General features: G+C 42.7%; 1 protein-coding gene across 3 annotated transcripts in view; it reads right to left on the bottom strand.

Annotated features, from left to right (window-relative positions):
- FAM124A (family with sequence similarity 124 member A) overlaps positions 1-12,402 on the bottom strand; it is a 61,953-nt gene that overhangs the window by 49,309 nt on the left and 242 nt on the right. The window lies entirely within an intron of this gene.

Raw genomic sequence — 12,402 nt, 5'->3', positions numbered from 1 at the left:
GCTCGACCAAGGGGGATGGAGCCCGGTCGGTATCAATAGTCCTCCATGACAGTGTCAGCCAATCCTACAAAGTCCCTACCTTCTCTATCGCGGGACCTTTGCGCTGCTGGAATATACCTGTCTTCCCTAACACTTCCTCTGTTCCCATTACTCCCTCTATAACCATTACTCCCTCCGGGGCCTCCTCTACCTCTCGCTCTACCTCTAAAGTTTCCGTAGCCTGCCCTGGGTTGGTCTCTTTCGTACTGCTCTCTTTGCGGACATTCGTTCCTCCAATGCCCTTCTTCCTTGCAATACGCGCATTGATCCCTACTCAAAGGCTCCCTACTCCATCTATTATTGCCTCTATCTGGGCCCCGTTTATCTACGCCTGCGATCGCTACCGCTAGCATATCAGCCTTTTTACGCATCTTGCGCTCTTCCTCTTTCTTACTTTCTGTATCCCTGTTCATATAGACCTTATTTGCTACCTCCATTAGTTGGGTGATGGACATACCTGCAAACCCTTCTAACTTTTGTAGCTTGCGCTTAATATCTCCGTATGCTTGGCTGACAAAGGCGGAGTTAACCATTCGGGAATTGTCTGCGTCTTCCGGATTAAAGGGGGTATACAAGCGGTATGCCTCCAATAATCGGTCATAAAAGACACTGGGCGCTTCATCGCTTTTCTGGATCACCTCAACTGTCTTCGACATGTTAATGGCTTTCTTTCCTCCGGCTTTCATGCCAGCAATTATAGCGTCTCTATAGGCTCTGAGTTGAACCATATCAGCACCATTTACGTTCCAATCGGGATCGGTGTTGGGATAGTGTGTCGCGGCCCATGCTGCTGGATTGGCTTGGTTCAAAGCACGGGCTCTATCCTCTAATGCTTTAATGGCTGCTTGATTTATTCTTGTCCTTTCCTCATTGTTAAATAAAGTCATTAGTAACTGCTGGCAATCAGCCCATGTCGGATTATGCGTCTGTACTATTGAGGTGAACAGATCAGTCATAGCTTGTGGTTTCTCAGTATACGAGGAATTATGGGTCTTCCAGTTTAAAAGATCGGTTGTGGTAAATGGGACATATACGAAGACTGGGTCAGCGTGTGCCATTTGACCTGCGGCATCGATATAAGCTGACCCGGGATTCAGACGAAGAGGCATCTGATAGTGCTTTAATTGTTGGGCACCAGTCAACTGTCGGGTTTGGATGGGGCTACGTAGAGAGGCGTCAGTCATGGGTTCCGGTCGGGGAGAGATAGGGTATGGGGATGTGGGAGGTCGGTTTTGGGAAAAGGTCGTAAATAAAACACTTCGAGCCGAGCTAGATGAAGCTTGACCGGAAGTCTGAAGTGGCGCCAAATCAGGATATTCGTTTCTAATGGGGGTGGATTCTGGTTCCGGAAGGGGAGATTAAGTACGAGGGGGGGTGGATCCTGTACTGGAGGAGGAAGCGGAAGTGGATGAGGGTAATGAGGGGAGGGGTGCAGGACTTCCTGCGTTTGCGTCACTTCTTCTTAACGGAAAGTAAGGGGGCGGCAAAGGGATCTCGGACTCAGGGGGCGTGTCCAAAATGGGCCTAACACCAGTCCTAGTGGACGAGCAAGTCCTAGCTACCATGAGGCGACACTGCTCCTCGTGGCATGTCTGGAGCCATTTTGGCGAGTCATTTACGGCCTGTCTCCAACAGTCAATATAAGGAAACTGGCCGTAAAGTTCAGGCCTACCCGATACAGCCACGTGTAAGCGCTGTACCAGAGTTGGATCCAAACTGCCACGTGGCGGCCATGCCGCAACCAAAGTAGGCCACTCCCTAGTACACAAAGTGACCAAACGTACAGGAGACATCTTTACCCCAAAATCACAAACTTTGAATCCCTTTTTAAAATTCTTAACCATACATCCTAAGGGATCCGGAATCGTTGACTGCGACGCACCCATACTTAACAATGGAACGTCGTCGACAACGAATACTATACACGCGTACTATTCAACAGTCACACCCGTTTCCTCTGGCAACAGCACCACGTGGTACGGTTACCAAGTGAAACGTACACAATAACAATAAACACTCAGGGAATTCCCGTACACACACAGCTGTTACACCAGTCACTATATAATCAATATTATGCCCTTTGGCGTAACTATACAGTCACCCACGCTATAATTCTCTATATACGAATTACCCGTCTATAACACACCCCAGTAACATCGTCTTTTACAAATAGCGGTTACAGTACGGTTAGCATAGGTCAAAGCACAAGTTAAGGTCACAATACAATTATTAGTGGTTATGGTGTTAAACATGCAATGGACGACAATGATTAGTACTTATTATATAATGTCAGTAAATATACAGGGTTATGGTACCGTGCACTATAATACAGCAACACACTATTAACACTCTCGCTAGACGGCTGAGCTCGCGCTATCTAACAAGATATACACTTTACTAAAACAATCGTTAACACATTTACAATTCCCAACTAAACTATTGGCCAGTACCTTGAATGGACTACCTAAAACTATATACACCCGTTTTGGTTAGCCACACTGCCCAATCACCACATATATAGCGAGCTAGAGAACCGAATTTACACAGGCACCTCTTAGTCGCACTATCAAAAGTCTAGTGGGTTCCAAATTTACACGCCTTCCCACTTAGCCCAGATAGGATGAGAACTAGCGAACCGAATTTACACAGGCGCCGCTTAGTCTCCCGGTCCCTCCGACCTAGCGAACGTAATATACACCCTAGAACGCTAGTCTAGACAAGACACCGGTGTCCGGCTAGGGCTATTTACACCAGGACCCCGCCTGACTAACCAAATCAAACGGTCTGACTAAAGAGCGTTCGATCGAGCGGTGCGCCTTCGCTCCTTCCCTCCGACAGAGGGGGCAGATACACAGATTCAAAACCCCTTTGGGCCTACCGCACAATCGGTATACCCCTAGTGGGTCCTGCCGTCTAAAACAGCAGTTGTCTTACCTCCTCGTTCCTGAACCTGAGTTCACACTCATCGACGGGGACACCCCAGCACTTCTCACGTAGAGGCCGATGATCTCCTGGACAACAGACCAGTGGCGCCGAGACGAAGGGAGGTCCACGCAGAAGTTCAGGGGTGCAGCCGTAGAGAACGTGGGCAAAGATAGACCGTCTCACGCCTCTGCCTCTCAGCTACCGTTGAACGATGAGCTTCCCGGCCAATGCACCAAATGATACCGGAGAAACTGACGGAAGCCAAGCACAGAGAGATGGACACAGGTTTCTTCAGGAAGGAAGAGATTCTTTATTGGATCACCGATCGGGACTCAGAGGGACTAGCGTCACCAAAATACAGCAAAGTCTGAGTACTGAATACATAGAGTACATTCCTTATATAGCACTGTAGCTCCTCCCACAATTAACTACACCCACACATACCCTTAACCTATTTAATAAATAGAGTCTAAACTCATCCATCCGGTCTAACCACGTGGCTCATCTGATACAAAGGAGAGGGACGCGTAATTCCAGTTCTTACATTCCTGCACCTGGTCAGTACAGTGATAACAGTATCTTAGCTACGTGTAATTAACTAACTGATACTACAAACACATATACATACATATGCCTTGTGGCAATCTTAGCCTGCTAAACTTGTATTTTACTGGAATTACATCACAATATAGTAAAACATGTAAGGGCTATGGAATCTGTTGGTGCTATATAAATGGCAATAATAATAATAATGTACAAATATAGCTCATCGTCAATATTCAGTAAGGTGGTGCTCGGGTGAGCTTATGCCATGTTCGGAGTCTAGTGCTTCTGATTGCAGACCCCATGTGGATAAATAAGGATGAGCTTCAGTTATCTTCAATGAGTTAAGTCTGCGTTGCAGGGCTGCAATCATTGGCTGAGAACAATAGTTGAGCATGGGCCTGCACAACCAGCTCGGTGGGAGAAATTCAGACAGCAAAGAGGTGTTGGTAGGCGTCAGGCAAGACCCAGGGAACTTATCCAACCATTCCTAAATTGTTTAATTGCTTACTCTGGAAGGATGCTAGGGCATCATTGACACCATAGCCACCACAGCAGATTTAAGTGGTTATGGTACCTGGAGTATTTATTTCATATTCATTAAAAAAAATAAAAAAACAATGTTAAATAAGCCGATGCCATGACACGCCAGTCCTACTTTTAAACCCCTGAAGATTTTTACAGACTGAATCTAAAAAAAATCTTAGAGTTAGAGGCATAGATCATTTAGTTAGTGAGTGAAGGAGAGGCTCTGATAGATTTTTTTCTGGACTGAATTCTGAACTGGTTGTCTGCTTTGGGAAATGTGATTGGGAAACACGAATTTATATAAAAAAAAAAAAATGCAACTGATGAGGAGGATAACTGGTACCAGAAAAGTTATCATGACATTCTAAGACACAGACATCCCAAAATTGATAACGGCAAATCTGGATATTGTCATACAATAACAGGACAATTGTAAAAATGAGGAAAAACTCATCATTACCTTCAAATGCGTAAGTAGAAAACACCGGACCGCGATGCGAAAATTGCCCCTACCCATGTGTCTAATTCCTTTCCCCCAGCTCCTCCAGGTGTCTCATACCCACCCCCAGGCCCCCCATGTGTCTCATTCACTTAACTTAAAAGCCCCTCCATGCGTTCTATTCCCTCTCCCCCCTCAACTCCTTCATATGTCCCATACCCTCCTCACCCCAGCCCCTCCATGTGTCCCATTCCCTCTCCCCCTCAGTGTGTCTCATAACCTCCCCCCAGCCGATATTCCATTCCCTCTACCCCCTCCCTGTGTCCTATTCCTCCATCTCTTCCCCCCTCCTGTACCTGCTTCTCGCCGTGGTTCCCGGTCTGACAGGAAGTGCATTCACAGTGAGCACTTCCTGTCAGACCACTCGGCCACGCTACACACAGGGAGGATGCTCTCCCCTCCTGCCAGACACCCGTGAACCGCAGACCTGGATCGGTGCAGCCGAGAAGGTATGCAGGCAGCCCACAGTTGCAGGGGTAGTGGCTGCGGCCGGGCCCCTGGGGTGAGGGGCCCAGTCACAGACGCGACCCCTGCGACCGTGGTAGGTACGCCACTGCCTACCTTTAGTATATGACAGGATATTTCAGCCATATATATACACCTTGGGTCAGACAGTGAAAACCGACAGTCTATATGGTCTTTCTTGCTTCACCACAGACACTGTGCCTATTTCTAAGTCAGATTTTATACAAAAATAAATATATAGCTGAACCCCATGTGAAAATTAATAAATTAAAACAGGGAACAGCTACTTTTTTGTGCTGGATACAAAACTGCTTTAAGCACCAATATGACAGGTGCACTTTATATTTTATTGCTTCATTGTCACTTTTTATCTCTAGGGGAAACTATAACTATAGAGATTTCGTTCCCTGGAGCATTTTCTCCAATGATGGAGATTCTGCTCTGGGGATTCCTATTTACATTGGTGACATTAATTGTATACTTTAGAATGGTTTTGAAAAAATAATCTTTGCAGAAGAGGAACCTCAAAACACCAATTCTTTCAAATGTAGTATTTAAACGGGATACTTCAGGAAAGAGATAGCCCTCTTTGTTACTGCATTACTGTGGTAATGCATTACAAACATGGCCAAAAAAATAAGTATATCAGTAATTTAGCAGCAATGAGAAACTCACTTCTGATTTTTTTTCTTGCTTCATGCTAATGTGTATCCTTTGTTAAGACAAGTATGGCGTCGGGAGCGTAACAATTTGAATGAGTTAGGTGATGGACACAGCTGTAAAGAGTCGGACTTGTTACGATGCCCATCAAGGCAGCTAACCAGGGTAAAAAGGTATTGGTATCACGTAGGTTGACAGGGAAACAAAATGGCAAGTGGGATAATGGTGCAAAATTGTGACTGTCTGCTGGATTTTGCACAGTTAGCAAACGTACATAAAATATGCAGATTTAAATATAAATGTAATTATTATTATTATTTTTTTTTTTGTCGTTGTTGTTGTAATTCTTAGAATGATTTACTATTTGTAAAGCACCAAACTATTCCGCAGCACTGTGCAGTGGGTGAATGAAATGAGTTTTGTCACATTTATTTTTAATTAACGCCAGATGGGCTGAAAGTTTTATTTAAAGGGACACTATAGTCACCTGAACAACTTTAGCTTAATGAAGCAGTTTTGGTGTATAGAACATGCCCCTGCAGCCACACTGCTCAATCCTCTGCCATTAAGGAGTTAAATCCCTTTAACTAGTCACTAGTCACACCTCCCTGCATGTGACTTGCACAGCCTTCCATAAACACTTCCTGTAAAGAGAGCCCTATTTAGGCTTTCTTTATTGCAAGTCCTGTTTAATTAAGATTTTCTTATCCCCTGCTATGTTAATAGCTTGCTAGACCCTGCAAGAGCCTCTTGTATGTGATTAAAGTTCCATTTAGTGATTGAGATACAATTATTTAAGGTAAATTACCATATATACTCGAGTATAAGTCGAGTTTTTCAGCACATTTTTTGTGCTGAAAAACCCCAACTCGACTTATACTCGAGTCAGTGTCTGTATTATGACGATTTACATTGCCATAATATAGACAAGGGGCTGTGTGCGTTTACTTACCACTCCTGCAGCTCCTGTCAGCTCTCTCCTCTTCTGCGCCGGTCCAGTCAGCACCTCTGTCAGCTCCCAATGTAAGTCTCGCGAGAGCCGCGGGGTCATAGTGCGGCTATCGCAAGACTTACACTGGGAGCTAACAGGGGAGCAGACCGGACCGACGCAGAGGAGGAGGGAGCTGACAGGAGCTGCAGGAGAGGTAAGTGCTCTCTGCCAGCCCCCCTCCACTGAACTGCCAATGCCACTGGACCACCAGGGAGTGAAAGCCCCCCTCCCTGCCATGTATCAAGCAGGGAGGGGGGATGAAAAAAAATAATAAAATAAATAAAATAATAATATTAAAAATAATAATAATATAATATAACAAAAAAATATATATTAAAATAATAATAATAATAATAATAAAAAAATAATAATAAATAATAATAAAAATGCCCACCCCCCACCAAGGCTCTGCAACACATACACAAACACACACTGCATCACACACACTCACACTGCATTCATACACACACTGCACTCATACACACACACTGCACTCATACACACACTGCATTCATACACACACTGCACTCATACACACACACTGCATTCATATACACTCACTGCACTCATATACACACACTGCACTCACACACACACACACACACTGCATTCATACACACACACACTGCATTCATACACACACTGCACTCATGCACACACTGCACTCATACACACACTGCATTCATTATGTACACACACTGTAAATAAATATTCGATTAATATATTTTTTTTAGGATCTAATTTTATTTAGAAATTTACCAGTAGCTGCTGCATTTCCCACCCTAGTCTTATCCTCGAGTCAATACGTTTTTCCAGTTTTTTGGGGTAAAATTAGGGGTCTCGGCTTATATTCGGGTCGGTTTATACTCGAGTATATACGGTACATCTGTTTGAAAGTGAAACCAGTTTTTTTTTCATGCATGCTCTGTCAATCATAGCCAGGGGAGGTGTGGCTAGGGCTGCATAAACAGAAACAAAGTGATTTAACTCCTAAATGACAGTGAATTGAGCAGTGAAATTGCAGGGGAATGATCTATATACTAAAACTGCATTATTTAGCTAAAGTAATTTAGGTGACTATAGTGTTCCTTTAATGAACTATTCCTTTAAGAAACAAGATTTCTCTTTTTGTTCTTTTTTGATTTGCAATGAAAGAACGATAATTATCAACACTCATTTTGAAATGCAGTGTAATATTTTGGCACTCGGTAAGAAAAACAAAAACAAAAATAGAATAATAATGAAATGAATAATACATTTTAAAAACCATGAACCATTTTTAAACCGGTGAAAAGACCAGGAAGAAATCTATACGTGTTTATTTTGATGAATATATCAAGAACCGATCACCTGTTTCATTTACATAACATCAACACACACAGCAAATTTTTCAATAGGGATATAAAATAAACAGAAACAAATTGGTATGAACAAAAGGAAGGTCCATTTTGTGAGTTGTTAATCTGATAATTGTATTACAGAGATATAAAGCAATTACTGCAACATTTCGTTTAGCACTGGAAGAGAATACCTATATAATTCTCCACAAACAGTTTGCTATGGCAATTGCACACAATAGTGGAACGTGAACTTCACAGTATCTTATTCCAAGTCCAGATGGAACCAGAGAGAGTGAATCCGTTTTCTAATAGAAGAAATAGTTTTGTCACCATGAAACTTTTAAATACATTCGTGGGGACATTAGGAGAGAAGGATGGGAGGGCACTATGTACTCATGAGGACGTAAGCGTAGGCCGAATGACCTTTATAATACAAATATCTGGATTCAGTCAGGTAACTGTATTCACTATATGAGGTGGCAAAGTCTCTAGAGTGGTCTTGTCTCATTAAATGAACTCAGTCAGTAAAATATATACTTCATGTATATAGTTCATAATACTTTCCCTTTAAATTGCAGATATATGTTACAAGGTTTCATCGCATTAAAAAATAACAAATTCTCATGTTAAACATGACATTATTGAATAAAGTTATATTGAAATTACTGATCAAACTTAACAGAAATATACAATGAAGCTTCCGGGCTATATATTCAAGAAAAAATAAATAACTAGAAAGAAAAGCAGTTTTTTTCCCCCCGTTTAACCCCATTGTGACAAGAGGTCAGGCATACCTGATGGTGGACTCCACAGACCACTGCATAGGTTAAATTACGCACCTACAGCTCCCACTACCTGCAGCCATCCAAGTTTGACTAGAGTGAAGGAGGTAGAATTTGAGCCAAGATTCAGCAATGGTCCAGTGCAACAGTGGGATGGGCAACTGAACTGATTTTGATGGGACTTGTAATCACATAATTCGTAATGTCCTCACTTCTACACTAATTGCCTAGCTCTATGCAAACTCAAATTGAAAGTGTCACTTTGACTTTTTAGCTTAGTTATCAATTCAAGTACTGACATTTATGGCTTGAATAGGGAAGCATGAATTGATGAAAATATGAAACGGAAGGATTCACTTACTAAACAAAGAAATAAAGTACTTAAAGACTGGACTAAGAAGGTGGCTAAAATAACCTAGCGTTGACTATAGCTGAACTGCAAATTATTTTCAGTTCTATACAATGTGCCCGTTTAGTGAATAAATTCCTTGTTGCTTAATGGATCAACATGTCTGCCTTCAGATTACAGTTAGTATATTCATTAACTTTGAATTGTACCCATAGTGACCAACAATCTAGTGTTATTCCATTTTGTAACTCTGAAACCAGATACCATATAATTATCTCATAGCCTAACTTTCCATTCCTACCTTAAAAAACCCAAAACAAAGCAAATTTTAAAATGCCTCTATATTTTTAAAATGCTCATTTTGAAAATAAGTAAAAATATAATTAGTTTTTTTTTTTTTTTTTAATAATTTAAACACAATGCAATGTTCCTTTAAAATGAGACAAGACATTTTTTTATCTTAAATAAACTTTCTGTATCAGACTGGACATCCCTGGGTCATGTAGCCCTCATTAAGATGACTGTTTATAGAAGCATCCCACTGTTTATATGGCAAATCAATGTCTTAGTTATCTCTCTCACTGACAGTGACAGATTCCTCAACAGCAAACAGTGATCCTGTTTATATTAATTAACCCTTTCTAGGACTGACTCAGAAATCAGTGGTTTACTCAACACCCTGGCACCTTAGGGGTTAAATAGCCCTTGGATAATATCTTCTCACATGATATTAATGGTAATAGTATTTCAAGCCAAAGAACATCATGCAATGCATGTTGCAAACTGTGGGCACCTGACAGCCTATACAGGTAAGTCTTGCTGTAAAGTAATGTAAGTGAATTGTGCTTTATAGATAGGGATATGAGAACATGCTCAACTGTAGAGGAGCTGAGATTACACAAAACACCTGAAATGTACATTTTCGTGTATCTCTATATAAAGGCAGAGTTGCAGGTAACTGAATGTTGATTTATATTTAGGTAGATATACTGAGAGGTATTGGTGCCATGCATTGTACTAAGAGATTAAAAGCTCTTACACAGTATCACTGCTTGCATTGCCCATCACACTGAGGCACACAGGGGCATCCATCCTCCTTGCTACATACATGGGTAATCAACTACATTAATTGTCCCTCACTGCCGTGTGTGTAGCATGGAGGATGCAGAGCTCTCACACTGTATCACTACAGGTACTGCCCATCACTGCCCAGTGTGTCTCAGAGAAGAGAATGCAGAGCAAACATTGTATCACTCCACGTATTGTCCATGTGTGTATCAGGGAGGATGCAGAGCTCTCACACTGTATAACTACATTAATTGCCCCAGTGTGTATCAGGGAGGATGCAGAGCTCTCACACTGTATAGCTACATTAATTGCCCCAGTGTGTATCAGGGAGGATGCTGAGCTCTCACACTGTATAACTACATTAATTGCCCCAGTGTGTATCAGGGAGGATGCTGAGCTCTCACACTGTATAACTACATTAATTGCCCCAGTGTGTATCGGGGAGGATGCTGGGCTCTCACACTGTATAACTACATTAATTGCCCCAGTGTGTATCGGGGAGGATGCTGAGCTCTCACACTGTATAACTACATTAATTGCCCCAGTGTGTATCAGGGAGGATGCAGAGCACTCACACTGTATAACTACATTAATTGCCCCAGTGTGTATCAGGGAGGATGCTGAGCTCTCACACTGTATAACTACATTAATTGCCCCAGTGTGTATCAGGGAGGATGCTGAGCTCTCACACTGTATAACTACATTAATTGCCCCAGTGTGTATCAGGGAGGATGCTGAGCTCTCACACTGTATAACTACATTAATTGCCCCAGTGTGTATCAGGGAGGATGCAGAGCTCTCACACTGTATAGCTACATTAATTGCCCCAGGTTGTATCAGGGAGGATGCAGAGCTCTCACACAGTATAACTACATTAATTGCCCCAGTGTGTATCGGGGAGGATGCAGAGCTCTCACACTGTATAACTACATTAATTGCCCCAGTGTGTATCAGGGAGGATGCAGAGCTCTCACACAGTATAACTACATTAATTGCCCCAGGTTGTATCAGGGAGGATGCAGAGCTCTCACACAGTATAACTACATTAATTGCCCCAGGTTGTATCAGGGAGGATGCAGAGCTCTCACACAGTATAACTACATTAATTGCCCCAGTGTGTATCAGGGAGGATGCAGAGCTCTCACACTATATAACTACATTAATTGCCCCAGTGTGTATCAGGGAGGATGCAGAGCTCTCACACAGTATAACTACATTAATTGCCCCAGGTTGTATCAGGGAGGATGCAGAGCTCTCACACTGTATAACTACATTAATTGCCCCAGTGTGTATCAGGGAGGATGCAGAGCTCTCACACAGTATAACTACATTAATTGCCCCAGGTTGTATCAGGGAGGATGCAGAGCTCTCACACTGTATAACTGCATTAATTGCCCCAGTGTGTATCGGGGAGGATGCAGAGCTCTCACACAGTATAACTACATTAATTGCCCCAGTGTGTATCGGGGAGGATGCTGAGCTCTCACACTGTATAACTACATTAATTGCCCCAGTGTGTATCAGGGAGGATGCAGAGCTCTCACACTGTATAACTACATTAATTGCCCCAGTGTGTATCAGGGAGGATGCAGAGCTCTCACACAGTATAACTACATTAATTGCCCCAGTGTGTATCAGGGAGGATGCAGAGCTCTCACACTGTATAACTACATTAATTGCCCCAGTGTGTATCAGGGAGGATGCTGAGCTCTCACACTGTATAACTACATTAATTGCCCCAGTGTGTATCAGGGAGGATGCAGAGCTCTCACACAGTATAACTACATTAATTGCCCCAGTGTGTATCAGGGAGGATGCAGAGCTCTCACACAGTATAACTACATTAATTGCCCCAGTGTGTATCAGGGAGGATGCAGAGCTCTCACACAGTATAACTACATTAATTGCCCCAGTGTGTATCAGGGAGGATGCTGAGCTCTCACACTGTATAACTACATTAATTGGCCCTGTGTCTATCAGGGAGGATACATAGCTCTCACACTGTATAACTACATTAATTGCCCCTGTGTCTATCAGGGAGGATGCTGAGCTCTCACACTGTATAACTACATTAATTGCCCCAGTGTGTATCAGGGAGGATGTATGTCACTCACACTGTATAACTACATTAATTGCCCCAGTGTGTATCAGGGAGGATGCAGAGCACTCACACTGTATAACTACATTAATTGCCCCAGTGTGTATCAGTGAGG

This window comes from Pelobates fuscus, chromosome 1 (genome assembly GCF_036172605.1).
Source record: "Pelobates fuscus isolate aPelFus1 chromosome 1, aPelFus1.pri, whole genome shotgun sequence".
In the NCBI taxonomy this organism is placed as follows: Eukaryota; Metazoa; Chordata; class Amphibia; order Anura; family Pelobatidae; genus Pelobates; species Pelobates fuscus.
This window is presented reverse-complemented; position numbering and strand designations above follow the sequence as displayed.